Source organism: Pinus tabuliformis, chromosome 5_1 (assembly GCF_031772625.1).
Source record: "Pinus tabuliformis cultivar Carrire ecotype Pingquan chromosome 5_1, CPIR1, whole genome shotgun sequence".
Classification (NCBI taxonomy): domain Eukaryota; kingdom Viridiplantae; phylum Streptophyta; class Pinopsida; order Pinales; family Pinaceae; genus Pinus; species Pinus tabuliformis.
In genome coordinates, this window is record NC_142305.1 from 814,218,977 (window position 1) to 814,231,374 (window position 12,398).

Genomic DNA, 12,398 nt, shown 5'->3' on the forward strand with positions numbered 1-12,398 from the left:
TTTTTTAGTACAAATTGTATGTTTATGGTTGGTGCTACAAACAACTTAATATAATTTTTCAACTTATATGGAATAAAAAGGGTTATAAGAATGCAATGGGTCATCCTTCACATTACTAATTTCTAAGAGGTATAACGATAGCTTAAACCACATTTAAGGCAAATAATTGTAATGATCTAATTAAAACAAATAGACCAGTTATCTATTAATTTTACATACAATGTAATCCATTGTAAATATATATATATATATAGCATGGGAAATTTTGATATGAAAACATTAAATGACCATTCATCTCACCAAAAATCAAAATCAAAATCAAAATATTTTATTTTTAGTAATGAAAAACCAAATCAACAATTCTTTTATTAGTGTTGTGAAATAAAAGTAATAACTCATGATGTCATACATATAATAGCATGATATAAACATTTGTAATCTTAAGGTACTTCTAAATGTAATTGAACATCCTTCAAAATAGCTCGCACATCCGTAGCCTTGTTGAGTTTTTGCAATATTCTCCATAGCTCATTGATCAACCAATTATCCCCTTGATTTGCTCCAATGAATGGAGGGGCAAGAATCACATTTTCTTTTGGATTCTCTTTCACTCTCTCAATTAAACAAACAACTATAATAGTATTGGTTGCATCATATTGGGTATGCATTTCCCACACTTTTTTCAATGATTTAGTGTGTATAACTTTCGTTGGATTGTCAATGACCTTATGTCCCTTTTGTGGCTTACAGTTTGAAGCAGTCCACTTAAACACAAGTTTATCTTGTAATGTTTTTGAAACCAACTTTTTTAGAAATCTTGTTGTGCTTTGTTTCAAAGTTGTCATCCAAATTGCAATGTCAAGAGATTCATTTTTGAAACACATTTCAAAAAATGATTTTGCATGTGGATGAATCCAAAATAATTTTTTCTCTATTGTGTAATCAACATCAGCTCCCATTTTCTCAATATTCCCTTTGTTTGTTGCTTCATCATCGATGCTATGATAAAAAATGTCCTTTAGTTCAAAAATAACTAGTTTCTTTTCAGTTATTTTGGCTGCAACACAATGGAAAATAATATAGTCAAACCATTTTATTCATGTTACAAAAATTACTAAAAAAATTGTTGAAACGATACACTTACCTTGAGTGGTTTTTGCACTATTTATAGATGAAACAATAATTTCTTTTATCATCTTGATAGGACTTGGAGTAAACATATTAAACCTTCAATCAAATACCAATTGTACTTCTTATTAAACCTTCAATCAAATATCAATACCAAGAAAAACATTAGTAATGCAACCTTTAAAAAGAAACACACACACACACACACCTTTGACATTACTTTGATTGTTAATTTTATCCTTTTTATTTGTTCCTATAAAAAATATATATATATACAAAGTTATGGTAGTTACAAGCATTTGAGTTTGAAGAATAATAAGATAAACAAGAAGACAAGTTATAAGAATCTGATATGACATTATCTTCATATTTGTAGTGTTGCACCTCATCATCATCTTAGTTACCTTTATTTGTTTCCAAACTAAACATATAAAATATTTTGAATTGTGAAAATGAATAGAATCATTAAATAACAAGGAAAACAAGTGGACAAATTATAAGTACCTGATGTTATATTTTGTTCTTGATTAAAGTTTTGTTTAACTTTCATTTGATCAATTTCATGGTTCTCTTTGCTTGTCATTATAATAAACATTAAAAAAATGTTATAAATTGTGACATCGAACAAAATTCATTAAACAACTATACAAAAAAAGAATCATCAATAATCGTCCATAATAATATTTTGGTCTTGATTGTAGTTTTGTGAGACAATACCTTGGTCATTATATGCATTCTCTTTATTTCCAACTATAATCAACATATGAAATGATATGAATCACAATAATTTAGAATAATAATAAAATAAAAAAAGATAGAGTTACAATGATTAATACCCATTTCTATCTCCATCGTTCCATGGTTATTGTCTTGATTAATTTCATTCATCTCATAATTCCCTATAATAGTCATCCAAAAATGTTATGAATATGGAAATTAAATAAATTGAAAAATTATCAAGAGAAAAAACCAAACAAATTATGTACCTAGTATGATAACTTCTTCCTCTCCTCCTCCTATTTCCATCTCCATACTTTTTTCAACAACATAAGCACTATGTTGATTAATTTTTTTCTTCCCACTTTCATCCTTCTCTATTTTAGAATCTCCGTCATTAGTCATTTTAGTAAACACTTTGACAATTAAGAAATATGAAAAAAATAGTATCCAAAGTATTATAAGAAAAAAAAATGAATTGTAGTACCCGAATTTTCCAAGAAGTTAATGGATACCGGATTTGATAGTTGAAAAGATTTGTAATTATTTAACATGATTGTCCTTTGTGACCCTGTTTGCACAACACATGAAATTCTTCTTCCATATGTACAACAAGCCTTGATTAAATTTTTCTCCGCATAAAGAGAAATAACCACTTTTGCATCACTACATTGTTGGTGTTTTTCCACTAAATCCATCCAGAAATCATAATCTCTCTCATTTTCATCAAATGTGTGAGAGTATTTTATAGCCTCCAAAATTTTTAATTCTGAAGTATAGAAATGTATAATAAGAACTATATCATAACTATAATTGTTTTGGGACTTATATTCATAAATGCCACTAATCATTTTATAGTTGAACTTGGAGTTCTTTATGGAAATTTCCAAAGACTGGCGTACATCATTACAAAACCAAAGTTTTACTAAGAGAATTGTAGTAAAGTCATTCAACTCCTTTTTTTCGATAAGAAATCAAAAAAATTCAATGTAATATCCCTTGTGGAAAAGAGTGCAAAAGTGTTGACTCTATCTTTGTATTACGTGTTCCTTTGACATAAGTAGACCCCTCCACCATCTCGCAAAAATTGGTAAATATGATATCATTAATTGCATAATGCTCAAGAATGTCGAATGTGGTAAGAGTCATCTCATTCAAGTTTTGATCATGACTTTGACAATATGTAACCATTGCATCCAATATTGTTCTGTTGGTTTTCAATTTAGAACAATAATATTTTAATTTTATGGCATTTGATGATGATTAATTGGAATAAAAAACCAAATGGTTCCATCCAATAGCTTATATGCTACTGAAGCAATTTCTTCCATGGTTAATCCCTGAAGGGGCCGAAGAGTAGCTGATGTCAAACTATGTAGACTATTTCTATTGTAGTTCTCAAAATCAAGTTAGCTTGGAGAACACTTTAATGTGCCTAGTTGGTAACAGTTAAAAACAGTGTCCCATTTATCCCAAATAGGTTCATCAAGATATAAGAGAATTTTTTTATCAGAAAAAAATTGTAATTGGTCAGTCAAAGAATAAGCACAACATTTCATCATCAACCTGATAAAATAATAAATATAAACTAATAAGAATTCAATGTAAAAATGAAACTAAATAATGTGTTATAATCTAATGAGAAATCATTATAAATATAAAAAAATATGACTTATTTTATCAGCTTTAGTCATTTATCTACAATAAAAATAGATACAATAATAAAATGTTAAATGTAAAAATAATCAAAATTACATACCTTGTCTTCAGCCGTCTTAGAACATCCAATCCTCCTTTTCTTTAATTTGTCATTGGCAATTAAGAAATGTCTTGCCGAGCGCACACAATCAATAAATGGAGTTTTGAAGAATACCTTATTTGCATAATTTAATTGACAACAAATGTAGATCACCTCAATGGGTTCAACTAATGGATGCAACAATTGAGAATTACGTTTTTTATATTTTTTTTTTGCTTCTCTCGATACATTATATTTAGGATTTGTTAAAATTTCTTTCGCTGCTTGAATGGTATGTTGACCATCAACTATCGAAAAATTGATATTCTTAGAATTTAGATCTGTCTCATTTATAATTTTGATAGAGTTGACCAATGGATCAGGCTCATTGATGTCAAATGGAATCAGAAGAGCATCGGGTAATGAGGTTTGAAATTTTTCTAGGGATGATTTCACTAATACTTGAACATTTAAATCGTCTCGTGATCTTAATTTGAACACTTTGGGGGCTTCTTTACATCTTTCAACAGACACTTTTCTATTAAAGGAGTTTGAAAATAGATAACAATGCTTGAAGGCTTCATGAATCTCATCACATTGATTTGCAAGGTTAGTTGTCTCAAATTCAACTTTCCTAGTTTTTTGAATTTCTATAGTGAGCTTGAAATCACTTTTTGTTATGTTCTCCTCCAAATCAGATAAATATACTCTTTTCAAAGCAAGTAATTGAGAATCAATTTTATCATCTCATATTTTATTAAGAAATTTACCTTTTTGTTGTAAATGAAGAAGTACAAATGATGTTTTTTTACTTCTTACATAGCGATATCTCAGAACGGTGGCGATGCGTTTTAAAAGGTCTACACAACTATTTAGTCCAAATTTAGAGAAGCTCTCAAATTTATCCAACTTGAACATTGAATTCTTTATCGTATTTGTTGAATCAGTACTTGAAGCTTCAATCAGATCTGGTCTAAAATTTGTATACTGCACTTGACATGAAATTAATATTACCTCATTTTCTTTAATCATTTCCTCTTGAAAGTCGATGTCATTTTCATTGTAAGCATAACAATTAATTATTATTCCTAATATCTCTGGTTCGTTTCCATCTATTGATCCAAATAGATACATATCAGGAAACATATTCATGGGAGCTTCTATTTGGATGTACCAATCTTGCACAAACTCATATTTATTATATGTATTTTATTTTTTAATCATTTCAAAAGTAGAAGTAGAAGGTGTTATTGATACTGCCTTTTGAGTTGAATAACTTTTCTTTTTCTTAAGTGATGGTTGTAACATTTCATTTGCTTTTGGACCAACCAATTCTGCAAATAACAACAAAAACATATTTGCATTAATCAAAATGAAAATATAATTTCAAATATTGTCACATAATGTTCTTATAAATATTGAAAACCACCTAATCTAACCATTTCTAAGGGAGCGTACATAAAATATAAAACCACCATACGAGTTGGAGGAAATGTTTGTATATCACTTTTTTTTTGTTTCTTCTTCACTACTTTACTTCAAATTTTAGGCACACCAAATTCTGTAGTTTCTAGAAAAAAATTATGCAATACATGAAATACCAAATATTATTAAACAACCTTATAATACATGATTTCTATTTACATGCACAATAATAAATGAGTACATATGCTATGCAAGTTTTACTATATGACACCAAAAGTTATCACGTGGGTAAAATTGCTAAGAAAAGAAACCACTGAATCCAACCATTTCTAAAAGAGTACATAAAATATAAAACCCCCATACCAGTTGAAGGGGGCATCATTTGTATATCACTTGTTTTTCTTTTTCTCTTTGCTACTTTACTTCGAATTTCACGCCCAACAATTTCCATGGTTTCTAGAAAGAAAAATATTATGGAAGACATGAAATAACAAATAGTATTAAACAACCTTATAATACACGATTTCCATTTACATGCACAATAATAAATGAGTACATATGTTATGCAAGTTTAGTATATGACACCAAAAGTTATCACATAGTTAAAATTTCTTGGAAAAAAAAATACCCATGTTAGCATGGGTTGTCCTCATTAAAACCCCACTCCTAATGCTATTTCCATAGGTTTTATTAATCAACAACGAGTTATTAACAAAATGTCTAACGATTGTAACAAAGTATAAACTAAAATTGTCATACCATTTAAAGAATTTGGTGTTGTGTTTCTTGAACTTCATTTTTCCTTGGATGCTTCCTTTGAATTCTCACTAGCTTCATAGTCCATGGTATCTGAAAATAAAGTAAAAAATTGTTATCACAGTTTCAAATTATTGAAGAAAATATGAATTTATAAATACTATAACTACTCGCATCATTATATGTGTAACAAAATGAACAAGAACAATAACAAGTGTAAAACTCAAAATAATAGCTAATCAAAGTTAGAAAAAGGGCACCCCCAAATAATTTATTATGTTCTTTTAATCGTGAATATAGGAAAGCAAACATCTACTAGGTTTCCTTCTAGCATGAGCATAAGAACATTTCCAAAAGACATTACATTGTGAATAAATAAAAACAATTGTAGAGACTACAACAACATCATATATACACAAAATTTATCTCTTATAGTCATGTATATTCTTAGTTTGCTTTAGAAAAATAAAATCAAAACACAATGAAAGAACATTAACTATGGCGATCATTAGATTTTCTTCTAGATCTTCGTCTAGCACAAAGACAAACACATAGCAACTTTGCAAGGTGAAAGAAATATAAATGTGATATAATTACTTCTAACACGAACAAAAGCATATTTCCAACAAGAATCTTGCAAAGAAAAAGAAATATTCACATCCTAGATTTATTTCTATTACAAACACATGGATATTGTTAAAAAAAAACATTGTAAGGTGAAAGAAATATAGCACGTGCTAGAATTATTTTTAGTATGAACACATTCATATTTCCAAGAAAAACATTGCAAAACAAAAGAAATATAGCACAAGCTAGATTTCCTTCTACCACAAACACAAACACATTGTCATTAAAAATATTGCAAGGCAAAGAAAATGTAACCCATGCTAGACTATATTCTATCGCATATGAGAAGATTGCCAACAACAACATTGTATTGTAAAGCAAATCTAGTGGATGCTAAATTTCCTTCTAGCAAAAACATAAACACAATGTCAATAAAAACATTGCAATAATAATATTTCCTGGGACATTTGACCTTGCCTTTTAGAGACGATGAGGTTTTAGTCCATGCCTACATAGACTGTTGTTACAATATAAAAAATGTTAAACCCTGGAATGATTAGAAGGCCCTTCATATGGAATATGTGGTCTAAGAATGGGATAGTGTACAAAGATTTCCTCCTATAAAAAACACAAGAACGTTGCAAATAACAACATTACAAGGTGAAAGAAATATAATGCATACTATATTTCCTTCTAATGGAAACATAATCACATAACAACATTGTAGGGTGAGAAAATTTAGTCTGTGTTACATTTACTTATAACACAAAGATATAAATATTTCCAATGACAACATTACACGAAAAAAAAAATCTAGCTTCCTTTTAGCCTAAACAGAAACATGTTAGCATTCACAACATTGCAATGTAAAATAAAATCTAACGTGTTAGATTTCCTTTTAGCGCAAACTTGAGCACATAGAAACATTGTAGAGTGAGAAATCTATCAAGTGCTAGATTTATGTCTACCATAAATACAAGCATGTTGCCAACAACAACATTGTAGAGTATAAGAATTCTAGATTGTGTTAAATTTTCTTCCAACACAAACACAAGCACATTTTAATTTGAAAGAAATTTAACACATGTTATATTTCCTTTGAGCACAAACACAAGAACATAACAACATTGTAGGACTAAATAAGTTTAATGTGTGCTAGATTAACAACATTGCAATTTAAAATAAAATCTAACATGTGTTAGATTTCCTTTTAGCGCAAACTCGAGCACATAGAAACATTTTTAGAGTGAGAAATCTAACAAGTGCTAGATTTATGTCTACCACAAATACAAGCACGTTGCCAACAACAACATTGTAGAGTATAAGAAATCTAGCTTGTGTTAAATTTTCTTCCAACACAAACACAAGCACATTTAAATTTGAAAGAAATCTAACACATGCTATATTTCCTTCTAACACAAACACAAGAACATAACAACATTTTAGGACTAAATACGTCTAATGTGTGCCAGATTAACAACATTGCAATGTAAAAGAAAATATAACATGTGTTAGATTTACTTTTAGTGCAAACTCAAGCACATAGAAACATTGTAGAGTGAGAAATCTAGCAAGTGCTAGATTTATGTCTACCACAAATACAAGCATGTTGCCAACAACAACATTGTAGAGTATAATAAACCTGGCTTGTGTTAAATCTTCTTCCAACACAAACAACATCAAAATTAAACTTGAAATAAATATAACACTTGTTATATTTCCTTCTAGCACAAACACAAGAACATAACAACATTTTAGGACTAAATGATGCGGGAGCATCCAGCCAAAAAGGAAATTATTGTAAATAATAGAAATAGGGGTCATGCATTAGTTAATTAGATATTCTCAAATAAAACTAGGAGAGCTTTTAGGCATAAAGGAGTGGATGTGGATCTTTAAGTGATAAGGATAGCTTTTCTATTTTAGAATAGGAAAAAGACAGAATAAAGCTAAAAAGATGCTTTTCCATGTGTATGAATTGCATGTAGAGTTAGAGCTTTTAGTTGAGTGATTTTGGGATTTTTTATCATGCTAAGTTTAATAAATTATGGAGCCTCATAGGCATTAAAGGAAAAAGAGTGGGAGGAGGGAGTGAGGAGTGAGCAAGGTTTCTCCTTGGGAGCCTTCGGCAGTTTGTAAAACGGCCATGGATTTGCATATCTGGCCATGAATATAACTGTTGTGTGAATATTTGTTTTATGTGAATATAAGTATGATTTGCATGGACATGATTTTGGTTAATGAATTCCGAGATATGGTTCTGCATGTGGTGGCAGAAACCAATGTTATATAACTTGAACTTGCATAATGGTGCTTATTTTCCAATGCGCAATTACTGTGAGAACTTGGTGTTTTAAAATGTCGAAACTGTATTAAGTGCGGTTGGTTAATCCAAATACGCTTGTATGAAGGCGGATGATTATAGTTGTTCATCACACAAACTGTTGTATGTTAATCCGTCGTTGGTGTTTCCGGTGCGAATGGGTATATGTATCTGCGTTATATGTTGAGCCATCGCCGAGTTAGGTAGCGTCGAACAAAGGAACAGAGGTCTATCGGGCCTGTTTGTGGAGCGACTGCGATTATATATGTGGCGACTGAAATCAATTTAGAGACAGAGATATAGCGAGAGTTGTGCGTTACCATTTCTATTACGATTACAGCTGTCCCATATTTGATACTAGTATATGTTCTGTATTGACAATTGTTTGAGACTATCGGCGTCAGAAACTTGGAACAGTTCGTATGATCTTTTATATCGTAGAGTAAGAGAGACCACGGGTTTTCATCTGAAGTTAACGGTGGTTTGCTGTTTCGTTAAGGTGGAGCCATGACTAATTAAATCAATCAACGAATAGCAGGCATATGAGCGGAAGTCATTGTCGGAGCCATCACACAATGGACTGAGCCACATTAGGAGGGTGCATGAAATTATATATGCAATGCGACTTATGAATATGCGCAGACAGAAATAGTGTGCAACAGCAGAGGTGTACATGCGCCTTATCCAAGGTATATATGTGACTTATGTTTATGTTGACCGAACCTGTGTAGAGAAGGGCAGAGGTATATAGTAGCTGCAATAAACCTGTGTGTAATCAGAACCTGTGCGACATATATATATCCAGCGCCGGTACCAAAGAACTTCTGCAGATATGGGGAATGCGTGTTTTTTACGCATGGTGATCAGAGGATCCTGGTAGAAGCGGCCTGGAGCGGCTAGGCTACATCAGGTGGTATCAGAGCACGGAAAGTTTCCTGCGGGAAGGAGGATTCCAAAGAGCAGAAGTTGATATAAGAGCTAGAATAGTTCTGGTTGAAGATTCAAGTTTTTTTTAAGTTCAGTTAATTGCATGTGATGAATGAATGTTGGATTTTGGAACTGATGAATATTGCAGCACAGAGATGCAGTGCGGATGATGAAGTGAAACAAGATCAACAGGATCTTGAAAGGTGAGCTGACAGGTATTACTTATCTCTGGTCTAAAGGTTATGCTTCATAATTTGATTTACAGGCATAGGGAAGAAATCTCAGCAGGAAGAAGCAGATCACAGTTGGAGTGCAGTGATAAAGGAGTCCAGTAAGGGATTCTAAGTGAATGTGGCAGAACCTAAAGATTCAACAGAGGTTGAAGAAAGTTGCAGATGAGAGAAGCTTATAGGAGCAGTAGAGGATGCTCGAAAGGTTCCAGCAGAGGACCAATGACTACCAAAAGACCAGATCTGGAGGGAAGGATTGGTGAGGTAAGTGGCAGCAAGAGAGTTTGTTGTGGTAGAAGCTTCATGCAACTCATAGGTGAGGAACTCATGGCGAAGGAGATGACTACTGAAGGTCATAAAGGAGAAAGCAGAGGTTCAGAAAGAGGCCACAGAAACAAAGAGAAGAAATATGCCAAGGCGAATGGCATAAGACAGCAGTTGACTCAGGAAGAGTATGAGAAAGAGAAAGCTGAGATAGCAGTTCAGCTTGAGCTATTGATGGAGTTGTTACGGAAAAATGAGAAAGACCAGAGATATGGTTTACTGATGAGGAAGAGAGTGAAGTGGCAGAGGCTACAGCAGAAAAGAGATTTACAGATAAGCATGCAGTTAACAGAGGAGAAGATCATTGATGATTTCTTGAGTTATTGGGAAAATCCAGATCAGATGGATAATGTAAAACCATGTATTTTTGTAGCTGACAATTGTGGTGTGATGACAGGTTTTACTAAGGAGGATGTGCAACCTTGTGCAACTGTTACAGCACAAGAGGAAGTTCGTGTGGATGCAGAAGAAGTGGATGAGTCTGTAGCATGGATAAGTAAAGCAACAGTTGAGACTGTTGAACTCTGTGATTTTCAAACTGACAGCTTGTGTGTGAATGCAGGGACTGTAAGTGATGATGAGATGCTGCAACAATGCCATAGAGAAATTGCATTGTTAGAGTACTGGTTGGAAAATCCAAGATATGACAGGGAGATTGCAGAAGAAAGAGTTCAGTATAGTGCACGAGAGCAGAAAGATATCCTGGAGGTAGATGGTAAGAAGGCGAGAGTAGTTGACAGTCTCATGGTAAATGCGAATCAGCATACTGATGTGCTGACAGAGAAGTTAGGAAGAAACTCAGATAAGCATATTGAATTGTTGCCAGAGGAAGCTGAGGAAAAATTTGCAGATGAAAGTGTAGGTGCTGAGCAAAGGAATGTTGCAAAGGGACAGGAAGTTTGGGAGGCAGCAACATTCATAGTGACAGCGAGAGCAACATGTAGAGCGACACTAGAAGTAGAAGAGGCACTGATGCCTTATATTTTTTATTCTAACAATTATTTTGTGAGTACAGGTCTTACTGAAGAAGCTGGAGAAAATCTGCTAGACAAAGAAATTGAAATGATGAGGCGGATGATGATGAAGGAATTCTGGAAGAGACCAGCAGCAGTGAAACAAAAGAGAAGCAGCAAGGGGAAGACAACAGAAGATTGCAAGAGTGCAGCTAGTGGAGCAAAGCAGCATAAAGTGTGGAGACCTGGAGAAGAACAACAGACAGAAGCAGCGGCAAGTGCAAAGTTACAACACAAGATATGGGATCCAGGAAAACATGGAGCTGAACACATGATCAGGAGATCATGAATTTTTCTACCTTGGGAGTATGATGCGGGAGCATCTAGCCAAAAAGGAAATTATTGTAAATAATAGAAATAGGGGTCATGCATTAGTTAATTAGATATTCTCAAATAAAACTAGGAGAGCTTTTAGGCATAAAGGAGTGGATGTGGATCTTTAAGTGATAAGGATAGATTTTCTATTTTAGAATAGGGAAAAGACAGAATAAAGCTAAAAGGATGCTTTTCCATGTGTATGCATTGCATGTAGAGTTAGAGCTTTTAGTTGAGTGATTTTGGGATTTTTTATCATGCTAAGTTTAATAAATTATGGAGCCTCATAGGCATTAAAGGAAAAAGAGTGGGAGGAGGGAGTGAGGAGTGAGCAAGGTTTCTCCTTGGGAGCCTTCGGCAGTTTGTAAACAGGCCATGGATTTGCATATCTAGCCATGAATATAATTGTTGTGTGAATATTTGTTTTATGTGAATATAAGTATGATTTGCATGGACATGATTTTGGTTAATGAATTCCGAGATATGGTTCTGCATGTGGTGGCAGAAACCAACGTTATATAACTTGAACTTGCATAATGGTGCTTATTTTCCAATGCGCAATTACTGTGAGAACTTGGTGTTTTAAAATGTCGAAACTGTATTAAGTGCGGTTGGTTAATCCAAATACGCTTGTATGAAGGCGGATGATTATAGTTGTTCATCATACAAATTGTTGTATGTTAATCCGTCGTTGGTGTTTCCGGTGCGAATGGGTATATGTATCTGCGTTATATGTTGAGCCATCGCCGAGTTAGGTAGCGTCGAACAAAGGAACAGAGGTCTATCGGGCCTGTTTGTGGAGCGACTGCGATTATATATGCGGCGACTGAAATCAATTTAGAGACAGAGATATAGCGAGAGCTGTGCGTTCCCATTTCTATTACGATTGCAGCTGTCCCATATGTATTGGAGCTGTCCCATATTTGGATACCGGT